The sequence below is a fragment of the Coregonus clupeaformis genome, unplaced genomic scaffold, assembly GCF_020615455.1.
Source record: "Coregonus clupeaformis isolate EN_2021a unplaced genomic scaffold, ASM2061545v1 scaf0129, whole genome shotgun sequence".
NCBI classification, from domain to species: Eukaryota; Metazoa; Chordata; class Actinopteri; order Salmoniformes; family Salmonidae; genus Coregonus; species Coregonus clupeaformis.
In genome coordinates, this window is record NW_025533584.1 from 302,715 (window position 1) to 315,000 (window position 12,286).

Consider the following 12,286-nt stretch of genomic DNA (forward strand, 5'->3'; position numbering starts at 1 on the left):
GAGTTTACAACCAAATAGTAAACTTTTGACTACTTTAATACACTGTAAGTGAATTGGTCAAAATACTTATGACTTCTTCAAATGGGGGACTAGACACATAAAGTGCTTTCATTTCTAAACGGTGAAACAGAATTGTATGAAAATAGCCTAAAATAAAAGCTGACATTATATACTGTCACCTCATATGAAACATTTCATCTCAAATCCAAAATGCTGGAGTATAGAGCCACATTTAAAATGTTAGCTTCACTGTCAAAATAGATAAGGTGTGGACTGTATACTCAATACAATCTAAATCTGATACCTCACTGTCTTTCTTTTGACTGATACTGCTTTTTAAACTGCTCTGGTCAGTCAACTCAAATATTTGTCATATGCATGTTTCTATCTACAAGCAATACTTTGATAATTTGGCATTTCTAATAATAAAACATACATTTATGAATAGATATGGCAGGTTTCAGGACACTGATATATCTTAATATGTAGAAAAAATATACTGCCACTATTTTCACCACCAAAGAAAAGCAGTGTGGTTTTAATATGATTTGACTCTTTGCAGGCTGTCAGGCTGTCTAGTCACAGAGGAAGGCTGTGCTTCTCTGGTCTCAGCTCTGAAGTCAAACCCCTCACACCTGAGAGAGCTGGATCTGAGTAACAATGACCTGAAGGATTCAGGAGTGAAGCTGCTCTCTGCTGGACTGGGGAATCCCCACTGTAAACTGGAGACTCTGAGGTCAGTATTCCTGTAGTTGGTCAACAAGTGATAACTGTTCACCAGATCCACATGTGTTTACCAGGCACACATAGTCCACACCATATGTGTTTGGACAGTGAAGCTTACAGTTTTAAATGTGGTGCTATGCTCCAGCATTTTGGATTTGAGATGGAATGTTTCATATTAGGCAACAGTACAGAATGTCACCTTTTATTTGAGGGTATTTTCATACATATCTGTGTTACTGTTTAGATATGAAAGCACTTTATGTATCTAGTTCTCCCATTTGAAGAAGTCTTATTTATTTTGACAAATTCACTTATATTGTATTGAAGTAGTCATAAGTTTAGTATTTGGTCCCAAATTCCTTACCTGCAGTGATTACATCAAACTTGTGATTCTACAAAATGGTTTAATACATTTGCAGTTTGTCTTGGTTTTGTTTTGGATGATGTTTTTCCCAATAGAAACTGAATGGTGAATAATGTCCTGTCATTTTGGAGTCACTTCACTTGTATTGTCAGTAAGAATAGAAGATGTTTCTGAACACTTCTACATTCATGTGGATGCTATTATGATTATGAATAATCATTAATAAATCATGAAACTGATGAGTGAGAAAGTTACAGAGGAACAAGGATAATTCCCCCTCTGTTATTGGTAATGGTGAGAGGTTAGCAGTTTTTTGTAGCCTCTGTAACTTTCTCACTCATTAGTTTTCATGAATGATTTGTATTAATCAAGGCTTCCTTAGGATTAATTTAGTAGTGTTTAAAAACCTGTTATCTACTCACTTAGACAGAACATTTCTCCCATTGTCATCGACTATTCAGTTACTATCGGGCAAAACATAACCCAAAACACAACCAAAACAAACTTCAAATGCAACCAATGAGTTTACAACCAAATATTAAACTTTTGACTACTTTAATACAATGTAAGTAAATTTGTTAGAATACTTAAGACTTTTTCAAATGGAGGGACTAGATACATAAAGTGCTTTCATTTCAAAACAGTGTAACAGATATGTATGAAAATACCCTCAAATAAAAGGTGACATTATATACTGTCACCTCATATGAAACATTTGATCTCAAATCCAAAATGCTGGAGTAGAGAGCCACATTTAAAATGTTAGCTTCACTGTCAAAATAGATATGGTGTGGACTGTATACTCAATACAATCTAAATCTGATACCTCACTGTCTGTCTTTTGACTGATACTGCTTTTTAAACTGCTCTGGTCAGTCTACTCAAATATTTGTCATATGCATGTTTCTATCTACAAGCAATACTTTGATAATTTGGCATTTTCTAATAATAAAACATACATTTATGAATAGATATGGCAGGTTTCAGGACACTGATATATCTTAATATGTAGAAAAAATATACTGCCACTATTTTCACCACCAAAGAATAGCAGTGTGGTTTTAATATGATTTGACTCTTTGCAGGCTGTCAGGCTGTCTAGTCACAGAGGAAGGCTGTGCTTCTCTGGTCTCAGCTCTGAAGTCAAACCCCTCACACCTGAGAGAGCTGGATCTGAGTAACAATGACCTGAAGGATTCAGGAGTGAAGCTGCTCTCTGCTGGACTGGGGAATCCCCACTGTAAACTGGAGACTCTGAGGTCAGTATTCCTGTAGTTGGTCAACAAGTGATAACTGTTCACCAGATCCACATGTATTTACCAGGCACACATAGTCCACACCATATGTGTTTGGACAGTGAAGCTTACAGTTTAAAATTTGCTGCTATGCTCCAGCATTTTGGATTTGAGATAGAATGTTTCATATTAGGCGACAGTAAAAAATGTCACCTTTTATTTGATTATATTTTCATACATATCTGTGTTACTGTTTAAAAATGAAATCACTTTATGTATCTATTTCTCCCATTTGTATATGTCGTAATAATTTGGACATATTCACTTATATTGTATTAAAGTAGTCATACGTTTAGTATTTGGTCCCATATTCCTTACCTGCAGTGATTACATCTAGCTTGTGATTCTACAAACTTGTTGAAATGCATTTGCAGTTTGTTTTGGTTGTGTTTTGGATTATGTTTTTCCCAATAGAAACTGAATGGTGAATAATGTCCTGTCATTTTGGAGTCACTTCACTTGTATTGTCAGTAAGAATAGAAGATGTTTCTGAACACTTCTACATTCATGTGGATGCTACTATGATTATGAATAATCATGAATGAATCGTGAATGATGATGAATGAGAAAGTTACAGAGGAACAAGGATCATACCCCCTATGTTATTGGTAATGGTGAGAGGTTAGCATGTTTTGTTGTAGCCTCTGTAACTTTCTCACTCATTATTATTCATGATTCATTCATGATTTTTCTTAATCAACGCATCATCAGGATTAATTTAGTAGTGTTTAGAAACATGTTATCTACTCACTTAGACAGAAAATTACTCCAGTCATCATCCACCATTCAGTTACTATCGGGCAAAACATAACCCAAAACACAACCAAAACAAACTGCAAATGCAACCAACGAGTTTGGGACCAAGTACTAAACTTTTGATTACTTTAATAAACTGTAAGTGAATTGGTCAGAATACTTATGACTTATTCAAATGGGGGACTAGATACATAAATTGCTTTCATTTCTAAATGGTGAAACAGATATGTATTAAAATACCCTAAAAAAAAAAGGTGACATTATATACTGTCACCTCATATGAAACATTTGATCTCAAATCCAAAATGCTGGAGTAGAGAGCCACATTTAAAATGTTAGCTTCACTGTCAAAATAGATATGGTGTGGACTGTATACTCAATACAATCTAAATCTGATTCCTCACTGTCTGTCTTTTGACTGATACTGCTTTTTAAACTGCTCTGGTCAGTCTACTCAAATATTCGTACTATACATTTTTCTCTCTACACACAATATTATGATTTTTTCTAATAATGATATATATATGGCAGTTTTCAGGACACTGGAATAAATGAAATTGTTGAAAAAATATACTGCCACTTTTTTCACCACCAAAGAATAGCAGTGTGGTTTTAATATGATTTGACTCTTTGCAGGCTGTCAGGCTGTCTAGTCACAGAGGAAGGCTGTGCTTCTCTGGTCTCAGCTCTGAAGTCAAACCCCTCACACCTGAGAGAGCTGGATCTGAGTAACAATGATCTGAAGGATTCAGGAGTGAAGCTGCTCTCTGCTGTCCTGGGGAATCCCCACTGTAAACTGGAGACTCTGAGGTCAGTATTCCTGTAGTTGGTCAACAAGTGATAACTGTTCACCAGATCCACATGTGTTTACCAGGCACACATAGTCCACACCATATGTGTTTGGATAGTGAAGCTTACAGTTTTACATTTGGTACTGTGCTCCAGCCTTTTGGATTTGAGATAGAATGTTTCATATTAGGCAACAGTATATAATGTCACCTTTTATTTGATGATATTTTCATACATATCTGTGTTACTGTTTAGAAATTAAATCACTTTATCTAACTATTTCTCCCATTTGTATATGTCGTAATAATTTGGACATATTCACTTATATTGTATTAAAGTAGTCATAAGTTTAGTATTTGGTACCATATTCCTTACCCACAGTGATTACATCAAGCTTGTGATTCTACAAACTTGTTGAATGAATTTGCAGTTTGTTTTGTTTGTGTTTTGGATGATGTTTTTCCCAATCGAAACTGAATGGTGAATAATGTCCTGTCATTTTGGAGTCACTTCACTTGTATTGTCAGTAAGAATAGAAAATGTTTCTGAACACTTCTACATTCATATGGATGCTACCATGATTATGAATAATCATGAATGAATCGTGAATGATGATGAATGAGAAAGTTACAGAGGAACAAGGATCATACCCCCTCTGTTATTGGTAATGGTGAGAGGTTAGCATGTTTTGTTGTAGCCTCTGTAACTTTCTCACTCATTATTATTCATGATTCATTCATGATTATTCTTAATCAAGGCATCATCAGGATTCATTCAGTAGTGTTTAGAAACATGTTACCTACTCACTTAGACAGAAAATTACTCCAGTCATCATCCACCATTCAGTTACTATCGGGCAAAACATAACCCAAAACACAATCAAAACAAACTGCAAATGCAACCAACGAGTTTGGGACCAAGTACTAAACTTTTGATTACTTTAATAAACTGTAAGTGAATTGGTCAGAATACTTATGACTTATTCAAATGGGGGACTAGATACATAAATTGCTTTCATTTCTAAATGGTGAAACAGATATGTATTAAAATACCCTAAAAAAAAAAGGTGACATTATATACTGTCACCTCATATGAAACATTTGATCTCAAATCCAAAATGTTGGAGTATAGAGCCAAATTTAAAATTTTAGCTTCCCTGTCAAAATAGATATGGTGTGGACTGTATACTCAATACAATCTAAATCTGATTCCTCACTGTCTGTCTTTTGACTGATACAGCTTTTTAAACTGCTCTGGTCAGTCTTCTCAAATATTCGTACTATACATTTTTCTCTCTACACACAATATTATGATTTTTTCTAATAATGATATATATATGGCAGTTTTCAGGACACTGGTATAAATGAAAATGTTGAAAAAATATACCGCCACTTTTTTCACCACTAAAGAATAGCAGTGTGGTTTTAATATGATTCGACTCTTTGCAGGCTGTCAGGCTGTCTAGTCACAGAGGAAGGCTGTGCTTCTCTGGTCTCAGCTCTGAAGTCAAACCCCTCACACCTGAGAGAGCTGGACCTAAGTAACAATGACCTGAAGGATTCAGGAGTGAAGCTGCTCTCTACTGGACTGGAGAATCCCCACTGTAAACTGGAGACTCTGAGGTCAGTATTCCTGTAGTTGGTCAACAAGTGATAACTGTTCACCAGATCCACATGTGTTTACCAGGCACACATAGTCCACGCCATATGTGTTTGGACAGTGAAGCTTACAGTTTTACATTTGGTGCTGTGCTCCAGCCTTTTGGATTTGAGATAGAATGTTTCATATTAACAACAGTATATAATGTCATCTTTTATTTGATGTTATTTTCATACATATCTGTGTTACTGTTTAAAAATGAAATCACTTTATGTATCTATTTCTCCCATTTGTATATGTCGTAATAATTTGGACATATTCACTTATATTGTATTAAAGTAGTCATAAGTTTAGTATTTCGTCCCATATTCCTTACCTGCAGTGATTACATCAAGCTTGTGATTCTACAAACTGGTTTAATGCATTTGCAGTTTGTCTTGGTTGTGTTTTGGATGATGATTTCCCAATAGAAACTGAATGGTGAATAATGTCCTGTCATTTTGGAGTCACTTCACTTGTATTGTCAGTAAGAATAGAATATGTTTCTGAACACTTCTACATTCATGTGGACGCTACCATGATTATGAATAATCATGAATGAATTGTGAATGATGATGAATGAGAAAGTTACAGAGGAACAAGGATCATACCCCCTCTGTTATTGGTAATGGTGAGAGGTTAGCATGTTTTGTTGTAGCCTCTGTAACTTTCTCATTCATAATTGTTCATGATTCAATCATGATTTTTCTTAATCAAGGCATCATTAGGATTAATTTAGTAGTGTTTAGAAACCTGTTATCTACCCACTTAGACAGAAAATTACTCCAGTCATCATCCACCATTCAGTTACTATTGGACAAAACGTAACCCAAAACACAACCAAAACAAACTGCAAATACAACCAATGACTTTGGGACCAAATACTAAACTTTGAACTACTTTAATACACTATAAGTGAATTGGTCAGAATACTTATGACTTCTTCAAATAGGGGGACTAGATGGGCAAAGTGTGTTCAATGTGTCAAATCGGAGGGCCTGTTGTCTGGACCTCTGGCTGTCTCTCTGGGGGTCCCACAGGGTTCAATTCTCAGGCCGACTCTATTCTCTGTGTATATCAATGATGTAGTCATAAGTTTAGTATTTGGTCCCATATTCCTTACCTGCAGTGATTACATCAAGCTTGTGATTCTACAAACTTGTTGAATGCATTTGCAGTTTGTTTTGGTTGTGTTTTGGATGATGTTTTTCCCAATTGAAACTGAATGGTGAATAATGTCCTGTCATTTTGGAGTCACTTCACTTGTATTGTCAGTAAGAATAGAAGATGTTTCTGAACACTTCTACATTCATGTGGATGCTACTATGATTATGAATAATCATGAATGAATCGTGAATGATGATGAATGAGAAAGTTACAGAGGAACAAGGATCATACCCCATCTGTTATTGGAAATGGTGAGAGGTTAGCATGTTTTGTTGTAGCCTCTGTAACTTTCTCACTCATTATTATTCATGATTCATTCATGATTTTTCTTAATCATGTCATCATCAGGATTAATTTAGTAGTGTTTAGAAACATGTTATCTACTCACTTAGACAGAAAATGAATCCAGTCATCATCCACCATTCAGTTACTATTGGGCAAAACATAACCCAAAACACAACCAAGACAAACTGCAAATGCAACCAATGAGTTTACAACCAAATACTAAACTTTTAACTACTTTAATACACTATAAGTGAATTAGTTAGAATACTTATGACTTCTTCAAATGGGGGGACTAGATACATAAAGTACTTTCATTTCTAAACGGTGAAACAGATATGTATTAAAATACCCTCAAATAAAAGGTGACATTATATACCGTCACCTCATATGAAACATTTGATCTCAAATAAAAAATGCTGGAGTATAGAGCCACATTTAAAATGTTAGCTTCACTCAAAATAGATATGGTGTGGACTGTATACTCAATACAATCTAAATCTGATACCTCACTGTCTGTCTTTTGACTGATACTGCTTTTTAAACTGCTCTGGTCAGTCTACTCAAATACGTGTACTATACATTTTTCTACTTACAAGCAATATTATGATAATTTGTCATTTCTAATAGCGATACATTAATATATGAATAGATATGGCAGGTTTCAGGACACTGGTGTATCTGAACATTTTGAAAAAATATACTGCCACTATTTTCACCACCAAAGAATAGCAGTGTGGTTTTAATATGATTTGACTCTTTGCAGGCTGTCAGGCTGTGTAGTCACAGAGGAAGGCTGTGCTTCTTTGGTCTCAGCTCTGAAGTCAAACCCCTCACACCTGAGAGAGCTGGATCTGAGTAACAATGACCTGAAGGATTCAGGAGTGAAGCTGCTCTCTACTGGACTGGGGAATCCCCACTGTAAACTGGAGACTCTGAGGTCAGTATTCCTGTAGTTGGTCAACAAGTGATAACTGTTCACCAGATCCACATGTGTTTACCAGGCACACATAGTCCACACCATATGTGTTTGGACAGTGAAGCTTACAGTTTTACATTTGGTGCTGTGCTCCAGCCTTTTGGATTTGAGATAGAATGTTTCATATTAGGCAACAGTACAGAATGTCACCTTTTATTTGATGATATTTTCATACATATCTGTGTTACTGTTAAAAAATGAAATCACTTTATGTATCTATTTCTCCCATTTGTATATGTCGTAATAATTTGGACATATTCACTTATATTGTATTAAAGTAGTCATAAGTTTAGTATTTGGTCCCATATTCCTTACCCACAGTGAATACATCAAGCTTGTGATTCTACAAACTGGTTTAATGTATTTGCAGTTTGTCTTGGTTGTGTTTTGGATGATGTTTTTCCCAATAGAAACTGAATGGTGAATAATGTCCTGTCATTTTGGAGTCACTTCACTTGTATTGTCAGTAAGAGTAGATGATGTTTCTGAACACTTCTACATTCATGTGGATGCTACCATGATTATGAATAATCATGAATGAATTGTGAATGATGATGAATGAGAAAGTTACAGAGGAACAAGGATCATACCCCCTCTGTTATTGGTAATGGTGAGAGGTTAGCATGTTTTGTTGTAGCCTCTGTAACTTTCTCATTCATAATTGTTCATGATTCAATCATGATTTTTCTTAATCAAGGCATCATTAAGATTAATTTAGTAGTGTTTAGAAACATGTTATCTACTCACTTAGACAGAAAATGAATCCAGTCATCATCCACCATTCAGTTACTATTGGACAAAACGTAACCCAAAACACAACCAAAACAAACTGCAAATGCAACCAACGAGTTTGAGACCAAATACTCAACTTTTGACTACTTTAATACACTATAAGTGAATTAGTTAGAATAGTTATGACTTCTTCAAATGGGGGGACTAGATACATAAAGTGCTTTCATTTCTAAACGGTGAAACTGATATGTATTAAAATACCCTCAAATAAAAGGTGACATTATATACCGTCACCTCATATAAAACATTTGATCTCAAATAAAAAATGCTGGAGTATAGAGCCACATTTAAAATGTTAGCTTCACTGTCAAAATAGATATGGTGTGGACTGTATACTCAATACAATCTAAATATGATACCTCACTGTCTGTCTTTTGACTGATACTGCTTTTTAAACTGCTCTGGTCAGTCTACTCAAATATGTGTACTATACATTTTTCTCTCTACAAGCAATACTATGATAATTTGTCATTTCTAATAATGATACATTAATATATGAATAGATATGGCAGGTTTCAGGACACTGGTGTATCTGAACATTTTGAAAAAATATACTGCCACTATTTTCACCACCAAAGAATAGCAGTGTGGTTTTAATATGATTTGACTCTTTGCAGGCTGTCAGGCTGTCTAGTCACAGAGGAAGGCTGTGCTTCTCTGGTCTCAGCTCTGAAGTCAAACCCCTCACACCTGAGAGAGCTGGATCTGAGTAACAATGACCTGAAGGATTCAGGAGTGAAGCTGCTCTCTACTGGACTGGAGAATCCCCACTGTAAACTGGAGACTCTGAGGTCAGTATTCCTGTAGTTGGTCAACAAGTGATAACTGTTCACCAGATCCACATTTGTTTACCAGGCACACATAGTCCACACCATATGTGTTTGGACAGTGAAGCTTACAGTTTTACATTTGGTGCTATGCTCCAGCATTTTGGATTTGAGATAGAATGTTTCATATTAGGCAACAGTATATAATGTCACCTTTTATTTGAGGATATTTTCATACATATCTGTGTTACTGTTTAAAAATGAAATCACTTTATGTATCTATTTCTCCCATTTGTATATGTCGTAATAATTTGGACATATTCACTTATATTGTATTAAAGTAGTCATAAGTTTAGTATTTGGTCCCATATTCCTTACCCACAGTGATTACATCAAGCTTGTGATTCTACAAACTTGTTGAATGCATTTGCAGTTTGTCTTGGTTGTGTTTTGGATGAAGTTTTTCCCAATAGAAATTGAATGGTGAATAATGTCCTGTCATTTTGGAGTCACTTCACTTGTATTGTCAGTAAGAGTAGATGATGTTTCTGAACACTTCTACATTAATGTGGATGCTACCATGATTATGAATAATCATGAATGAATCGTGAATGATGATGAATGAGAAAGTTACAGAGGAACAAGGATCATACCCCCTCTGTTATTGGTAATGGTGAGAGGTTAGCATGTTTTGTTGTTGCCTCTGTATCTTTCTCATTCATAATTGTTCATGATTCAATCATGATTTTTCTTAATCAAGGCATCATTAGGATTAATTTAGTAGTGTTTAGAAACCTGTTATCTACCCACTTAGACAGAAAATTACTCCAGTCATCATCCACCATTCAGTTACTATTGTACAAAACGTAACCCAATACACAACCAAAACAAACTGCAAATGCAACCAATGACTTTGGGACCAAATACTAAACTTTAAACTACTTTAATACACTATAAGTGAATTGGTCAGAATACTTATGACTTCTTCAAATAGGGGGACTAGATGGGCAAAGTGCGTTCAATGTGTCAAATCGGAGGGCCTGTTGTCTGGACCTCTGGCTGTCTCTCTGTGGGTCCCACAGGGTTCAATTCTCGGGCCGACTCTATTCTCTGTGTATATCAATGATGTAGTCATAAGTTTAGTATTTGGTCCCATATTCCATACCTGCAGTGATTACATCAAGCTTCTGATTCTACAAACTTGTTGAATGCATTTGCAGTTTGTCTTGGTTGTGTTTTAGATAATGTTTTTCCCAATAGAAACTGAATGGTGAATAATGTCCTGTCATTTTGGAGTCACTTCACTTGTATTGTCAGTAAGAATAGAAGATGTTTCTGAACACTTCTACATTCATGTGGATGCTACCATGATTATGAATAATCATGAATGAATCGTGAATGATGATGAATGAGAAAGTTACAGAGGAACAAGGATCATACCCCCTCTGTTATTGGTAATGGTGAGAGGTTAGCATGTTTTGTTGTAGCCTCTGTAACTTTCTCACTCATTATTATTCATGATTCATTCATGGTTTTTCTTAATCATGTCATCATCAGGATTCATTCAGTAGTGTTTAGAAACATGTTATCTACTCACTTAGACAGACAATTACTCCAGTCATCATCCACCTTCAGTTACTATTGGGCAAAACATAACCCAAAACACAACCAAGACAAACTGCAAATGCAACCAATGACTTTGGGACCAAATACTAAACTTTTGACAACTTTAATACACTATAAGTGAATTAGTTAGAATACTTATCACTTCTTCAAATGGGGGGACTAGATACATAAAGTACTTTCATTTCTAAACAGTGAAACAGATATGTATTAAAATACCCTCAAATAAAAGGTGACATTATATACCGTCACCTCATATAAAACATTTGATCTCAAATAAAAAATGCTGGAGTATAGAGCGACATTTAAAATGTTAGCTTCACTCAAAATAGATATGGTGTGGACTGTATACTCAATACATTCTAAATCTGATACCTCACTGTCTGTCTTTTGACTGATACTGCTTTTTAAACTGCTCTGGTCAGTCTACTCAGATATGTGTACTATACATTTTTCTATTTACAAGCAATACTTTCATAATTTGTAATTTCTAATAATGATACATTAATATATGAATAGATATGGCAGGTTTCAGGTCACTGGTGTATCTGAACATTTTGAAAAAATATACTGCCACTATTTTCACCACCAAAGAATCGTAGTGTGGTTTTAATTTGATTTGACTCTTTGCAGGCTGTCAGGCTGTCTAGTCACAGAGAAAGGCTGTGCTTCTCTGGTCTCAGCTCTGAAGTCAAACCCCTCACACCTGAGAGAGCTGGACCTGAGCTACAATCACCCAGGAGACTCAGGAGTCAGACTGCTCTCTGCTGGACTGGAGGATCCACACTGCAGACTGGAGAAACTCAAGTATGTAGAGGGTTTATGTCAATGTTCATATCAGACATGTTGGAGTTATCAGGCTAGTTAAGATAAACATTCTGACCACCACTTGGACTAAGTTATATAAAGACTGTGTATGTGTGTGTGTCTGTGTGTGTGTGTGTGTGTGTGTGTGTGTCCTGTGTGTGTGTTTGTGTGTGGTGTGTTTGTGTATCCAGTGTGTGTGTGTCCATTGTGTGTGTGTGTGTGTCCAGTGTGTGTGTGTGTGTTCAATGTGTGTGTGAGTGTGTGTCCAGTGTGTGTGTATTTGTGTGTCCCTTGTGGGTGT